Source organism: Globicephala melas, chromosome 12 (assembly GCF_963455315.2).
Source record: "Globicephala melas chromosome 12, mGloMel1.2, whole genome shotgun sequence".
Lineage (NCBI taxonomy): Eukaryota > Metazoa > Chordata > Mammalia > Artiodactyla > Delphinidae > Globicephala > Globicephala melas.
In genome coordinates, this window is record NC_083325.1 from 20,606,088 (window position 1) to 20,622,911 (window position 16,824).

A 16,824-nucleotide genomic window follows, 5' to 3' on the forward strand; every position below is an offset into this window, starting at 1 on the left:
AGAAAGCTCCACAGCCTGAAGGCCGTCAGGGTGACAAGTTTAGACTAATAGTATATAGCCTAGAGCTTGCTGATTAAACAAGAAATAACCATGTCCATATCTCACTGAAATGAGTTTTTATACTTAAAATAGCATACATATAAAATTTAAAACTATGTGCCAACTTAATAGAAATTTACTACTCCTGGTGTATACTAATAGAAAGCCAGTAATTTGAAATTCAAAATGAAAACTAGTATCTGTCATATTCATTTCCTTGCTTTTCACTACATTCGTAGTCTCATCGTTTAAATTCATTTTGGAGCATAAACAGGCTCAGTCTACTCCTAAATTATGGCTTGTTTTCCATTCAGATGTGAACATATGTGTTATCCAGATAAGCAGTGCTGAACCTATATGCTGTTAGGTTTCCGAAGTCCCAACCAGCACTCTGTTTTTTCTAAACAAAATATATCTGACCAAAGGTTAACACTGTTCTACCTATTATCCTTCAGCAGATTTGCAATTCTGATTTAGGCAATAGATTCCAAAAACTGAAAATAAGAACCGTTAATATTTCAGACAACATATTTTTAGAAATTATCTTTATAATCCAAAAGTAACTTCAAATTATTTAATAGGAACATATTATTTAATTGGCAATTTACTTATTCTATGTCCTTCTAACCTCCTGTAAATTAGAATTCCATATGCAATGATTATATAACTTTAATCTTCATAAAAATCTCAACGGGCTTCCCTCGTGGCACAGTGGTTAAAAATCTGCCTGCCGATGCAGGGGACGCAGGTTCGTGCCCCAGTCCGGGAAGATCCCACTTACCCCGGTGCGGCTGGGCCCGTGAGCCATGGCCGCTGAGCCTGCGCGTCCGGAGCCTGTGCTCCGCAACGGGAGAGGCCACAACAGTGAGAGGCCCGCGTACCACAAAAAAAAAAAAAAAGAAAAAAGAAATCTCAACATTTCAGATTCAGATTACAGCAAAATAAACATACACTGCTCTCCTTATCACCCAAACTAATTTAGGGAAACATTCCTTTTCTAGAACAAAGTAACTGCTTAACTCTCTTCTCCAACAAGTCCCAAGTCTTTGTAACAAGGCTGTCATTCCACTTTCTGACCATGGTCTAATGGATCTTATTTCTTTAACATAAGTCTTCTGCTCTAATCAGGTTTGGACCACATTATAATGTAGGGTTCATGCCACTTCCCAAAATCCCCACCTGGAACATATTCCTTGCCATCCTCCAAAATCCAGACACTGATTTCACATTGTGTCTTCTCCACAAACCCTAAATTGCTACTGGATTTACAGTCAGTAACAGAAGACCTTACTTTTCTCGTAACTGGCTCATTGTTAAGAAATTGACGTTAGTTTTACATGACCCACTAGATTTTAAACTCATTAGGGCACAAACCAAGTTTTTGACCTCTTGTCTATCACATGTACAATAGGGAATTACATCCTTCATAAATGTTTGCTTAAGTATACATATATAAGATGTCCCAAATACCTATCTAATTTTTTTCAAATATCAATTTTTTATCTTTTTTTTTTTTTTTTTTTTTGCGGTACGCGGGCCTCTCCCACTGCGGAGCACAGGCTCCGGACGTGCAGGCCCAGCGGCCATGGCCCACGGGCCCAGCTGCTCCGCGGCATGTGGGATTCTCCCGGACTGGGGCACGAATCCGTGCCCCCGGCATCGGCAGGTAGACTCCCAACCACTGCGCCACCAGGGAAGCCCAATTTTTTATCTTTTCAATAGTAGAGTCTATTTCCTAGGAAGTAATAATTTTATAAATATCTTTTGGACATATTTTTAGATATAGGTCAGTACTTCTTAGAGACCTAAAACAAGTGATATCTTGGTATGGTTTAGAGAATATAAATTTATACAGTTTATTTATAAACTATGTTACACTTATATTTATGTTTAAATTTATATTTGGGTTTCTTTTTATTTACATATTTTTAAAAAATACACAGTTTCACTATTTATTTTAACTGGATCACTAGTTTTTATTTATTTTGCTTTAAATCTGGGTGTCATTTTTTTCAGGAAAAAGTAACCTGAGGGCTTCCTTCAGCAAAGTAGTGAGGTCTGCCTTGGTATTTGATTCTCTGCTGAGATCCACGTGGTGAACTCTTTGTGAAGGATTGTACACGCTCTGCAATTTGGCCCACAATAGCCCTTAGGAAATCTTCTTTCTCCTCATTGACCCAAATTGCCTTTTGTCCCCAAGGCCCAATGACTTTTCCTTTCTCTGAATGCCATCAGTATTACATCTAATCAGAATAGCTGCCACATATTTAATTTGAATACAGACTGCCTTGTGCTGCTCTCTATAGGCTTTAGATAAATTTTGTCCTCTCAAATACACTCAGGGACAGGGACTCTGCCCCCTTTACAATGATTAGGACAGTACTGAACAATTAGGAAAAATGTTATGAGTACTTGTGGACTTGTTTCTTTGCCAAGTTCAAGTCTCACAGTCAGACACACACACAAGCACACACAAAATGACTCTAGTTAAAATACAATACCAGTGCTCTTATGGAAAAAGGAGATTTTCAACTCAGAATGCACCACTTTAGATACCACTTACCTGAAAAACGAAAGTGGTTTTCCTCCCTCAGAGTGCCTTCCATATTCTAGCAGAAAAGTCAAATCCCATATGCTCCAATTCTCCCTTCCTTCATCCACTTATCCATCCACTCACTCATTCACAGCAAATGTACTAACCAGCCAATGTGAGCAAGGCCCAGGTAAATGCTGTGGGAAACATCAAGGTGTATCAGACTTGTTAATGCTGATTGGTGAGATGAGACTGGCAAGAACCATTCACCGAGCAAGGAGTGTTCAGAGAGTGAGCTTGGCTAAGAATGGACACCTCTAGGGCCAGTATCCTTCCATTTCACCAGGGCACTTAAATCAGGTGGTAGGTAACCAGCATCTCTGAACTTTGCATGCCCTGGTGGAGCGATATTGAGTAGTTTGTGCAACAGAATAATGGGAAAATACTGAACGCCCTTTTGAACTGCTGCCAGAAAAATGCCAAGAACAAAAGTGGGCAAGAGTATGAAAAAGCATTCAAGTAACCCCAGGATGGAGATTCAAGAAGACAAAGAAATCAGAATATTAAGACATGATATAAAGAAATAAATACAGATATTTAAGTAACAGCTATTTTAAATTGTTCAGTGATTATAACAATACTTAGTTAGTACTTAAGGATCTGTATATTTAAAGCAAGCTCCGGTGTGTTATTATATTTTATTTTATTTTTTGTTTGTTTGTTTGTTTTGCAGTACGTGGGCCTCTCACTGTTGTGGCCTCTCCCGTTGCAGAGCACAGCTCTGGACGCGCAGGCTCAGTGGCCATGGCTCACAGGCCCAGCCGCTCCGCGGCATGCGGGATCCTCCCGGACCAGGGCACGAACCCACGTCCCCTTCATCGGCAGGCAGATTCTCAACCACTGCGCCACCAGGGAAGCCCTATTATATTTTATTTTAAAAGTCAAAGTTAAATCCATTGATGTACTGGTGAGTTAACAAGGAATTAAGTTGCAGAAACTCAAATGATTTAAGCCTAATACCGCTGCCTCTTTCAGTTTCCCATTTTAAAGTGGCTTATTCACCCATGAGGTACTGCTGTGCATCTGTGGCAGCTTAGTAAAATGGGAGATGATTCACCTGCATTGTGTTATCCTTGCCCCATTCAACTGAATTACTAGACTTGAGAGGTCATAACACATTATAGCAATTATATTTGCTTAGAAGTCTTTTGTAGTGAAGATTGATATTTCAGTACCAGTGGTACTCAGCATATATGCCTGCTGGTAAATTACCTTATTAAGCTTGTTGTTATAGAAAATCATATGTGAAAAGAGAAACAATAACCCAGGTTTCCTTCTGGTCATCTGTGGCATTAAATTTTGTGCTTATGAGACAAAAAAGTACCTCATGTGATATGCTTTTGTAAATACAAAAATAAAATGTACCATGGCATTTAGGAAATGAAAATGGGCTGTTGAGTCTGTACATTTCAAAGTAGTAGTCCTTTCCATTTAGTTCATGATATTTACATTTCACAGCAACAAAGATTTCTCTGAACCTGGCCCAAGATTTCTCCTGGTCATGGGCCAAAGTTTATAATCATTAAGAGTTTCATGTTTCTATCAGCAAATCCTGGTGTACAGGAGTTAAAGGGAGCCCTTGATCACTGAGAGTGACAAGATGTGTACAACAAAGTAATGTATGAAGACACTAGTATGTGGTGAACACTCACATATATTACTATCTTACAATATCTTCTATTTGCCCTGAGGTCAATACGATAGTATCCCAGTTTTATAAGATAAAAGAACTAATAGGAGCACCTCAGTACATAAGGCAAATACTAACAGCCATAAAAAGGGGAATCAACAGTAACACATTCATAGTAGGGGACTTAAACACCCCACTTTCACCCATGGACAGATCATCCAAAATGAAGATAAATAAGGAAACACAAGCTTTAAATGATACATTAAACAAGATGGACTTAATTGATATTTATAGGACACTCCATCCAAAAACAACAGAATACACATTTTTCTCAAGTGCTCATGGAACATTCTCCAGGATAGATCATATCTTGGGTCACAAATCAAGCCTTGGTAAATTTAAGAAAATTGAAATTGTATCAAGTATCTTTTCTGACCACAACGCCATGAGACTAGATATCAATTACAGGAAAAGATCTGTAAAAAATACAAACACATGGAGGCTAAACAATACACTACTTAATAATGAAGTGATCACTGAAGAAATCAAAGAGGAAATCAAAAAATACCTAGAAACAAATGACAGTGGAGACACAACGACCCAAAACCTATGGGATGCAGCAAAAGCAGTTCTAAGGGGGAAGTTTATAGCAATACAAGCCCACCTTAAGAAGCAGGAAACATCTCGAATAAACAACCTAACCTTGCACCTCAAGCAATTAGAGAAAGAAGAACAAAAAAACCCCAAAGCTAGCAGAAGGAAAGAAATCATAAAAATCAGATCAGAAATAAATGAAAAAGAAATGAAGGAAACAATAGCAAAGATCAATAAAACTAAAAGCTGGTTCTTTGAGAAGATAAACAAAATAGATAAACCACTAGCCAGACTCATCAAGAAAAAAAGGGAGAAGACTCAAATCAATAGAATTAGAAATGAAAAAGGAGAGGTAACAACTGACACTGCAGAAATAAAAAAGATCATGAGAGATTACTACAAGCAACTCCATGCCAATAAAATGGACAACCTGGAAGAAATGGACAAATTCTTAGAAATGCACAACCTGCCAAGACTGAATCAGGAAGAAATAGAAAATATGAACAGACCAATCACAAGCACTGAAATTGAAACTGTGATTAAAAATCTTCCAACAAAGAAAAGCCCAGGACCAGATGGCTTCACAGGCGAATTCTATCAAACATTTAGAGAAGAGCTAACACCTATCCTTCTCAAACTCTTCCAAAATATAGCAGAGGGAGGAACACTCCCAAACTCCTTCTACGAGGCCACCATCACCTTGATACCAAAACCAGAGAAGGATGTCACCAAGAAAGAAAACTACAGGCCAATATCACTGATGAACATAGATGCAAAAATCCTCAACAAAATACTAGCAAACAGAATCCAACAGCACATTAAAAGGATCATACACCATGATCAAGTGGGGTTTATTCCAGGAACGCAAGGATTCTTCAATATACGCAAATCAATCAATGTGATAAACCATATTAACAAATTGAAGGAGAAAAACCATATGATCATCTCAATAGAGCAGAGAAAGCTTTTGACAAGATACAACACCCATTTATGATAAAAACCCTGCAGAAAGTAGCCATAGAGGGAACTTTCCTCAACATAAAAAAGGCCATATATGACAAGCCCACAGCAAACATCATCCTCAATGGTGAAAAACTGAAAGCATTTCCACTAAGATCAGGAACAAGACAAGGTTGCCCACTCTCACCACTGTTATTCAACATAGTTTTGGAAGTTTTAGCCACAGCAATCAGAGAAGAAAAGGAAATAAGAGGAATCCAAATCGGAAAAGAAGTAAAGCTGTCACTGTTTGCAGATGACATGATCCTATACATAAAGAATCCTAAAGATGCTACCAGAAAACTACTAGAGCTAATCAATGAATTTGGTAAAGTGGCAGGATACAAAATTAATGCACAGAAATCTCTGGCATTCCTATATACTAATGATGAAAAATCTGAAAGTGAAATCAAGAAAACACTCCCATTTACCATTGCAAGAAAAAGAATAAAATATCTAGGAATAAACCTACCTAAGGAGAAAAAAGACCTGTATGCAGAAAATTATAAGACACTGATGAAAGAAATTAAAGATGATACAAATAGATGGAGAGATATACCATGTTCTTGGATTGGAAGAATCAACATTGTGAAAATGACTCTACTACCCAAAGCAATCTATAGATTCAATGCAATCCCTATCAAACTACCACTGGCATTTTTCACAGAACTAGAACAAAAAATTTTGCAATTTGTATGGAAACACAAAAGACCCCGAATAGCCAAAGCAATCTTGAGAACGAAGAAAGGAATTGGAGGAATCAGGCTCCCTGACTTCAGACTATACTACAAAGCTACAGTTATCAAGACGGTATGGTACTGGCACAAAAACAGAAATATAGATCAATGGAACAAGATAGAAAGCCCAGAGATAAACCCTCGCACATATGGACACCTTATCTTTGATAAAGGTGGCAGGAATGTACAGTGGAGAAAGGACAGCCTCTTCATTAAGTGGTGCTGGGAAAACTGGACAGGTACATATAAAAGTATGAGATTAGATCACTCCCTAACACCATACACAAAAATAAGCTCAAAATGGATTAAAGACCTAAATGTAAGGCCAGAAACTATCAAACTCTTAGAGGAAAACACAGGCAGAACACCCTATGACATAAATCACAGCAAGATCCTTTCTGACCCACCTCCTAGAGTAATGGAAATAAAAACAAAAATAAACAAATGGGACCTAGTGAAACTTCAAAGCTTTTGCACAGCAAAGGAAACCATAAACAAGACCAAAAGAGAACCCTCAGAATGGGAGAAAATATTTGCAAATGAAGCAACTGACAAAGGAATAATCTCCAAAATTTACAAGCAGCTCATGCAGCTCAATAACAAAAAAACAAACAACCCAATCCAAAAATGGGCAGAAGACCTAAATAGACATTTCTCCAAAGAAGATATACAGACTGCCAACAAACACATGAAAGAATGCTCAACATCACTAATCATTAGAGAAATGCAAATTAAAGCTACAATGAGATATCATCTCACACCAGTCAGAATGGCCATCATCAAAAAATCTAGAAAAAATAAATGCTGGAGAGGGTGTGGAGAAAAGGGAACACTCTTGCACTGCTCATGGGAATGTGACTTGGTTCAGCCACTATGGAGAACAGTATGGAGGTTCCTTAAAAAACTACAAATAGAACTACCATATGACCCAGCAATCCCACTACTGGGCATATACCCTGAGAAAACCAAAATTCAAAAAGAGTCATGTACCAAAATGTTCATTGCAGCTCTATTTACAATAGCCCAGAGATGGAAACAACCTAAGTGCCCATCATTGGATGAATGGATAAAGAAGATGTGGCACATATATACAATGGAATATTACTCAGCCATAAAAAGAAACGAAATTGAGCTATTTGTAATGAGGTGGATAGACCTAGAGTCTGTCATACAGAGTGAAGTAAGTCAGAAAGAAAAAGACAAATACCGTATCCTAACACATATATATGGAATTTAAGAAAAAAAAAATGTCATGAAGAACCTAGGGGTAAGGCAGGAATAAAGACGCAGACCTCCTAGAGAACGGACTTGAGGTTATGGGGAGGGGGAAGGGTGAGCTGTGACAGGGCGAGAGAGAGTCATGGACATATACACACTAACAAACGTAGTAAGGTAGATAGCTAGTGGGAAGCAGCCGCATGGCACAGGGATATTGGCTCGGTGCTTTGTGACAGCCTGGAGGGGTGGGATAGGGAGGGTGCGAGGGAGGGAGACGCAAGAGGGAAGACATATGGGAACATATGTTTATGTATGACTGATTCACTTTGTTATAAAGCAGAAACTAACACACCATTGTAAAGCAATTATACCCCAATAAAGATGTTAAAAAAAAAAAGATAAGAGAACTAAAGCACAAGAATATTGTTATTTTCCCAAAGTTGATGGAATTCAACCAAGATTTGTTTCAAATCTGTTTTCCCCACCATACAATGCAAACTTCCCTAGGTTAAATACTTTACTTCACAGGGGGCAGACAAGCTAACAAAGTACACAGCTTCAAGTAGCTTCACAGAAATATGTAGATAATAAATCTTAATAGGCTATTTAAGGTAACTAAAGCATTTGGGGACCATTTCTGACCTTACATCTTGTCAGAGAAGACTAGACCTTTCTGACACACATCTCTTGGCATTGTTCTCAGGATACAAGTGAATAGATAATGCATCTTATACAATATGGCAGTTTTTTTATTTCTTGCAAGTTCAAAAAGACTTCATCAAATAACTGACTACTTATGGGTACCAGCCATCTTCATTCTGAGGTGACCAGAATCACCTCAGGTGAGTCATCCATAAACTTATCAGCATATTTTCCCACTCTCTTCTCCTCCCCTGTTGCCTTCTTGGAAGATAGGTTTGGTCCCTCTTTTCTACACCCCTTCCCTTCCTGCCTCCTAAGGCCTCGATTCCATAAATCACAACCTCTACTTTGCATCTTCAATTCATCCCTGATTGCTGGCTCCTTCTAGTCAGTGGGAAGTCCTTGTCCAAGTAAAAACTGAAAATACAAAAGAAAAAAAAAGAAACTCCATCCTACTCCTTTCTTGACATCTTCTACTTCCCTTTCCCTTCGCAGCCTGGTTTCTTGAGAGGGCGGTCTACAATGTTTGTTCCATTTCCTCACTGCCTACCCATTCCCCATCCCACACAATCTGGCTCCTACCCTCACCATTCCACTGAAATTAGCCTGGCAAAGTTACAAATGATCTCCTAGTTGCTTAATTCAATGGACGCTGTGTGCTTCCCCAGCTTATATACTAAAATTGGAAAGATGTGGAGAAGATTATCATGGTCTTTGGACAAGGATGACAAGCAAATTCATGCAGTGTCTCATATTTTTATAGTAGGAACTCATTTTGTTATATATAGACATATATCTAGAGAATATATTTACATATAGGAAAAAATCTAGAAAGACATACATCACAATTTTAGCAATAGTTCTGTTGGGTGATGGGATTTATGGCAGTTCCTAAATTATACATAATTATGTATATTTCCACTAAATATATATATTTTCACTATATGTATATCTATCCATATATATTCAACTTACATAATGGTTACATATACCTTATCTAAATAAAGATAAATCTATCACCTCAAAATATCCAGTGGCCCCTTTTCAGTTCTTATCTTACTTGACCTCTGAGCAGTATTTGACAATATTAATATTGTACTCTTTCCTTGGCTTCAAGGACACCACTCTCTCCTGGTCACCACTCACTCTCTCCTGGTCTTCCTCTACCCTCTTGGCAACCTGTTCTTAGTCTTTCCATGCTCTACACGCAGTCTCTGGGTGGTCTCGTTCATGTCTGTAGTTCACATTATGTTGAAAGCTCCCAAATCTATTTCTCTAGCTCAGGGCTCCTGCTCGGGTTTCAACCTCTTATAAGCAATTATTTATTAATACTAGTTTACCAAACACTTCAAAGTCAACATGTTTAAAAGTGAACTCATCAGTTTCCCCCCAAACTGGTCCAACTCCTATGTCATATGTCAATGAATAGAACCACTCACTATCCATCAAGCCCTGTCAGAAATCTAGGAGTCATTTTTAATTCCTTTCCTTTTCCTTACCTCCTACATCAAAACACTCATCCGGTCAAATATATTCTACCTCTAATATTTCATAAATATCACTTTGTGTTTCTCCATCACTACTACCTTGATCAAGGCTCTCATTATTTCTTCCTTAGATTATTGAGAAGCCTCTTGACTGGTCATGTTGCCTTCAGTCTTAGCCCCTCTGATTCCTCCCCTATTCTGCAGTGATTTTTTTTCCAAAATATAAATTACATCAGGTCACTATCTATAGAAAAGCCTCTGATGACTTCCACTGCAAAAGGATAAAGTTCCAATTATATTTATTGTCCTTCAGTATTGACTCATTACTCAGCATTCATCCACCTTGCATCTTAAGTTTTTATGGACTCTAGATTTAGTGAACTGCTAGTTGTTCTCCAAATATATTATATTCTCTGATACCTCTAAACCTTTGCCATGTCATTCCTTCCACAGGGAAGCTCCTTACCCATTTTCTTCCCTTGACTTACTCTCAGTTATCCTTTGAAACTCAACTCGGGCATCATTCCTTGACCTGCTCAGACCCACTCTTGTTCTGAGAGCACATTATGCTTCCCTCCAGTGTGCCCTAAATCACACTCTATTTTAATTGTTCATTCATTTGTCTTTATCGCATTAGAATGTTGGAATCCTTGAGGACAGTACTGAGAATTTAATTTTTTTAATAAACACATAAGTAATGATTGGTATAAAAGAGGCTGATGTGATGTGAGGGAGATACAAAACAAAGCCTCTTGAATAAATTTACCCGCAAAACATTACTGTGTCACTCTTCAAAATCACTAAAGTAAACATAGGTGCATCTAAAGGTATTTGTTCAACCCCAATACTGACAGCTTGAAGAGCTCAAAATTCAAGAACAACTCAAGGAAAAAAATTAGAACTTGAATTAGAGCCATCCCCACTGACAAGCATAAGGTCTTTCGAGAAGGCACTTTGCTGCAGGAATGTCATGATGTAATGCAGGGAACATAGCACAGGAAGTGGGAAACCCAGTTGTTTTTTTTGGTTTTTTTTTTTTTTTCCCCAGTTTTTACTTATATCTTTACTTTCCAGCCACCCAAATGATTCTCTTGGCAAATCACCTGCTTTACCTGAAATTATAGGGCAGCATGTTTGTGAGCCAGAAAGAACCAGATAGTCTTCTATATTCCCTTTAACACTAAAATATTCACAACATTTCCGTGAGAATGCTTTTCAACCAACTATTTTCAGTTTTTATAATACAAACCATATGACACACTAACTAGGTATGATTATCTGGGGGCTTATTGAAGATGTTCCTTAAGGACTACCAAGTAATCTTTGTTAACCAAATTTAAATACTGTCTTTCACACACTGGTATTAGGGACCTCACAACAGGAAGTATGACTCTACATTGGCTTTTCAATACTAGAGAGAGATTACCTGTAATCAATGGGTAGAACCTTGATTCAGGCTCCTCTCTCTCCTCTGACCAAAGACAGGCATGCATGAATACTCCCTCTGACTAGATAAAAACAGAGGGAAACAAATGGCCTCAAATAGCATTGGTATAAATTATAATATAACTGATATGGAAAATACTGCACCTCACAGACATTTCCTTCCACAAATCCCTCAAAGCTTGCTGCTCTTTCTTTCAAACACAGTCTCAGTTCGTTCAAATATTGTACATCCACAGCTTTGAGTTAGGGCTTGATCCTTCTCCAGCCCGAGAAAGAATCATAGTCTTTTTCCACGGCAATTACGTGGAATTCCACATGATTGGAATTTCCACTTTGCCATTTCTTAGTTTAAGTTTGGGTTTGTCACCAAATGAGATCTAACAGCAAGTCAGCTAAGGACTTCTGGGAAAGGTTTCCTTAGGGAACAGACAGACATGTTATCCTTCCCTGTGCATTACTATAACTACATGTGACTGCTGAATCCATTTGTGATAAAGAGAAGAAATAATGACCACAGCTAAGGATAACAGAGTAGAAAGAAGGAAGCCACTTGGGTCTTTTATGACAATAATACATTCAATTAGCCAAGACTGAAACTATCCTGTCTTTAGAAACAGTAGATATGTTTTCATATTATTTGCAGCCCAAAACCCTCCTAACTGACATACTACTGATTGTTTTCAAGTATTCTTTATGTTGAAATTGGCAGACTTGCAGTACATACAAAGGGGCTGGCAAACTATAACCCAAAGGCAAACTCTGCCCACCACCTGCTTTTGCAAATAAAGTTTTACTGGAACACAGTCATCCCTTTTCATATTGTCTACAGTTGCTTTCTGCTACAACAGAAGAAGTGTTGAGTAGTAACAGAGACTGTGTGACCCACAAACCTGAAAATATTTAGTATCTGGCTCTTTACAGAAAAAAGTTTGCCAGCCCCTATTCCATATCAGCAGATCTCAGCTCGGGGCTGTATCACCAGATAACATTTTCTAAGGGCCATTGTGGATGTTCCAATCATCATGAAGTTCTACAGGGTCAGGGTTGATTAATGTCATGCAAAGTTGAAGTCCCATGCTAAAAAGGATACCCTCACCCAAAATATCAATAGTGACCTTGTTGAGAAATACTACTTATACCTAAAATAACCCTTAATTCTATGCCATGTCTTGGGCCACATGAATATTTTTTTCACACTACACCTACCACCACAAGTGTGGTAAGTTTACCAGCTCAGGTAAATAACAAATTAGAAGTACATTGCAGAACACACTATTGATCCTCATTAGATATTTGTTGATTAATTAGAGGAAATATATGTATCGTTTAGGAGATACTTTTAAAATTAAAATTTTCTGTTTTAGGGGCTCATTTAGATATAAACAGAACACTCCAAGTTCTGTTCTAAAATACAAGTTGGCTCAGCACACAATTTTTATTGAAGCATACTTTATTTTACGTTCATGAATTTTTAAGTGCTTTCTACTTTCAATTTTACAGAGTGATTGTAATTTCTTTGGAGTTCCTTTTATATTAAGCAGTATTTTATAAATAATGATAATTATTCTAATTCCTGCTTTAATAAAAAGACCTTAAAATATTTCATTGGAAGGAATTAAATTAGCCTCAGTATAGAGACCTGAGATCTGGAAGAAAAGCACATGCACCTGAAACCACTGGAACTGTTTCATAATCCAGAAATATATACCCCTAACTACACAGTCAGCTGAAAGTGAAAATTATAGGGGTATAAAAATATGTGAATTGCATTCATAAAAACAATTCAAGGGATATAAAACAAATCTATCTTCAGTGGAATATACCAGAGGTCCTAGAAATCTTAACTCACCTAAAATTATTTCAATCAAGATACTGCAAAACTAATGCCTAGGAAAATCAGGCTGAGGCACTGCTTCAGTGAGACCAGATGATGATGGAGTTAGTGGTTTAGGCATTTAGAAAATAAACAGATAGCACTCCACCTTTTCAGATTTGAGCCAATTGGTTTTTTTCTGCTTTGCAGAATATGGAAGACAACAAGAGGAAGGCATTAATGTGCTCTGAACTTCATTTGTCACAAATATTATCCCAGTTTACTACTAATTCCTTTCATGTTCTTTGAGAGTTAGGGCTTCTTGTATATTTATAGGCCAAAACCACCTAAAGATTTCCTCAGCATTCATGAAAGAAGTGTCACCAACTCCTCTCCTAACTAAAATGGCTGCGCTGTATATATGAAAATGATTCACTATGAAACAACCCCCTGGTTAGACAGCAAACACTGTTAAGGTACTTCTGCCTGGGAGACAGGCAGCGGTTCTGTGACTCTGGGCAGTGGAAAAGTCATTTCAGCTTGGACCCCAAATATGAATAACCTTGCCCACACAAAACACACAAAAGAAGTGTAAAAAAAAAGTGTAAGAGTATACACCTCTCGTGGGCATACAGGACATTGATCCTAACAAGCATGTAGCTGGTGGAGATAATACATGCAGGACGCTACACCCACATTGGCAGAACTGGTTGAACAGACAGATAAAAGCAAAATTTAGGACTTAGCGTATCAGGCATACAGCATTATGAACACAGCATAGGAGAGAAAAGGGAACCCTCCAAACGACTGTGCTTGGAGAGAATGCTGAGAAATACATCAAAGAAACTCAGAGCTTCAGTAAAATGCAGCAGCAAAAAAAAAAAAAAAAAAAAACCTGCCATGGAACACACAAAACAGGATCCCACAACATAGGAGAAAAGAACACAGCCAGGAACAGAGCCTGCACAATGAAGCGTTTTAACCAGTTTTCAGTGACCAAGAAGTGGAAATTGTTATCCCAATATACTATTGATTATTTGTACTTTGTTACATTTATGTGTATAGTACAATGTACATAATTCTCAGTTTAGAGACAAACTCAACCATTTGCAAAGGGAAAAAAAAACTTTAGTTGTAGAAAGAAGTTGAACGCTCACCCACACCGTGTTGTTTGGTACATGTACCTGGATCAGTGGCTCCTCCATCTCAGTCACAATCAAGGTTTTAATGCCCCAAAGGGGCAAAAGTTAGGTTAAGTGACACCACCTTTAAACTTTGAATCATACAAAATGATTCATAATAATTGGAAAAGAATTAGGAAATACATATAAACAAAAAGAAAGGTTTTCCCAAATTCCGCTCAACATTTTGATGTATTTCACACCAGACTGTTTGTTTCTGTGTCTCACACTGTGTATGCTGAAAGTTCTTCTTTAAAATTGGAAACAGCATGTACACTGTTTTAAACAACCTTCCTTGTTTGTTGTTTCTTTTACATGGTAGATTGGTTTTCAATGTTACTGTGTTTCTGTGTATAAAAGCTACATAGTAGGCTATTTTATTTAATTTTCTGGCCCAATTCTTTGTGGTTAGACACACACAGCGTCTCCCCATTGTTGTAAATGTGGCTGGGATTTAATTCACAGAGGGGACTGAGTTATGGAGAAGTCAGTGCCATTGAAAGAAGCTTTATTACAGTTACCAAGAAAAGGAGGCATGCTATATACCACAGGGCCACATGGGGAAGCACGGGGGTTTGTCAGGAGGCCGAAAGGGATGAGGGAAGAGCAGGGTCCAGAGATTTTATCATGGTTTCCAAGGGAAGAAATGGGTGACTCAGGATAGGTAAGTCTAAGTAAGTGTAGAATTGGATAGTTTGAATCATTTCAGCAGGCTCTGAACTATAGGGGAGGGTCCACAGTGGTCTGATACCTAGCCCTGGAGTGATTTAGGACAGGAGAAATATTGGCTTGGTGTGTGAGAGTTAGATAAATTAGGTGGTTGCATCTGTGGTTTGGATTGGTTGGTTTACACATGAAAGGCATGCTCTCAGGCAAGTCATTTACTGTCTTTATGAATCAGCCAGTCCTGGGAGGGAGGCTCTCTCCAGGACTAGTAAGGCACCAAGATGATAAAACATCGTAAAATACAAAAAAATATATAAAACATGATTACTACAGCCATACAAACAGATACTTAGTGAGCATCCCTTCAGCAGTGTCTCCTCCCTGTATCATCTGTCAAGACACTAGGATTCAATCCACCTATATCACTGATGCCTTCATCACCTGGCACCATTCTCCTTTAACCTTTGGTGCGGGCCTCTCACCGTCGTGGCCTCTCCCGTTGCGGAGCACAGGCTCCGGACGCGCAGGCCCAGTGGCCATGGCCCACGGGCCCAGCTGCTCCGCGGCACGTGGGACCCTACTGGACCGGGGCACGTACCCATATCCCCTGCATCGGCAGGCGGACCCTCAACCACTGCGCCACCAGGGAAGCCCGGTATTATTCTAGATGACCTCAAAGTCCTGTGTCTAAATCATCTAACATTCCAAATTGTCCAGTCTCTGACTTTTACTTCTCTCCACCTCAGCCACTCATTCCACACAACTACTTCCTTGGCCTATCAATCATCAGAACCAGCACCACCCCAAAAGGCAGTGCTGGAAGCTATCATGCCAAAGGATTAAGGGTTTAGGAATTCTAAAAACTAATTAATCAACTCAAAGCTACGTTCTTCTCATGTTAAAAAGATTACCAAAATATGCCCAAGATTAAGATACCTGAAAGGGCATCAATACAAGTTTGGGAAACAAGTACTCTTCACTCTTCTGCATAGACAGTTTTTTTTTTGTTTTTTTTTTTTGCTGTACGCGGGCCTCTCCCTGCTGTGGCCTCTCCCGTTGCGGAGCACAGGCTCCGGACGCGCAGGCTCAGCGGCCATGGCTCACAGGCCCATCCGCTCCACAGCATGTGGAATCTTCCCGGACCGGGGCACGAACCCGTGTCTCCTGCATCGGCAGGCGGACTCTCAACCACTGTGCCACCAGGGAAGCCCTAGGCAGTTGTTTTGAGGGCAAACTGGTACTCTACTTTTTCAATTGAAATTTTTAATTTTCATATATTTTACCCCTGAAATTCAAATTCCAGTCATTTATTTCACTGATAAAATTTATAAAACATGATTCTCATTATGTTTATGTTCTCATAGTGTTTGGGCAACTGCACAAAGGCCAATGTGGCTAGAGCACAGAGGAAGAGGGAAAGGGAAGAGATGGGACAATTTGGAGTGTTAGATGATTTAGACACAGGACTTTGAGGGAATTTGAGAACTGGGAAGCGGACAGGTCACAGGAAGGCTCACAGGACAAGGGCAAAAATCTGGACTTTATTCTCAGTGCAAAGAGAAACCAACATGGGGTTTTTAGCAGTAGAGTGAACCCCAAAGGCAGAGTTGTTGGGTTTCTGAAAGATACGCCTGAAGGGGCACAGCTGTGAAGAGGGGGAAAAAGAACAAAGCTGCTGCCAATGAGATAAGAGAGAAAAATCTCTTGAAAACAATGTAAAAGGATAGGAATAATATTGTCAAGTGGAAGAAAATAAAAACAATAAAGAAGTTGGTGAAG

The 16,824-nt window shown here is 38.8% G+C and overlaps 1 protein-coding gene and 1 non-coding gene across 3 annotated transcripts in view; one reads left to right on the top strand and one right to left on the bottom strand.

Moving 5' to 3' along the window:
• Positions 1–16,824, bottom strand: part of CTNNA2 (catenin alpha 2) — a 1,193,101-nt gene that overhangs the window by 1,045,296 nt on the left and 130,981 nt on the right. The gene's annotated exons all lie outside the window — the stretch shown is intronic.
• On the top strand, positions 9,109–9,211 carry LOC115842562 (U6 spliceosomal RNA). Its single transcript, XR_004035351.1, has one exon. It is a non-coding gene; the product is annotated as a U6 spliceosomal RNA (small nuclear RNA).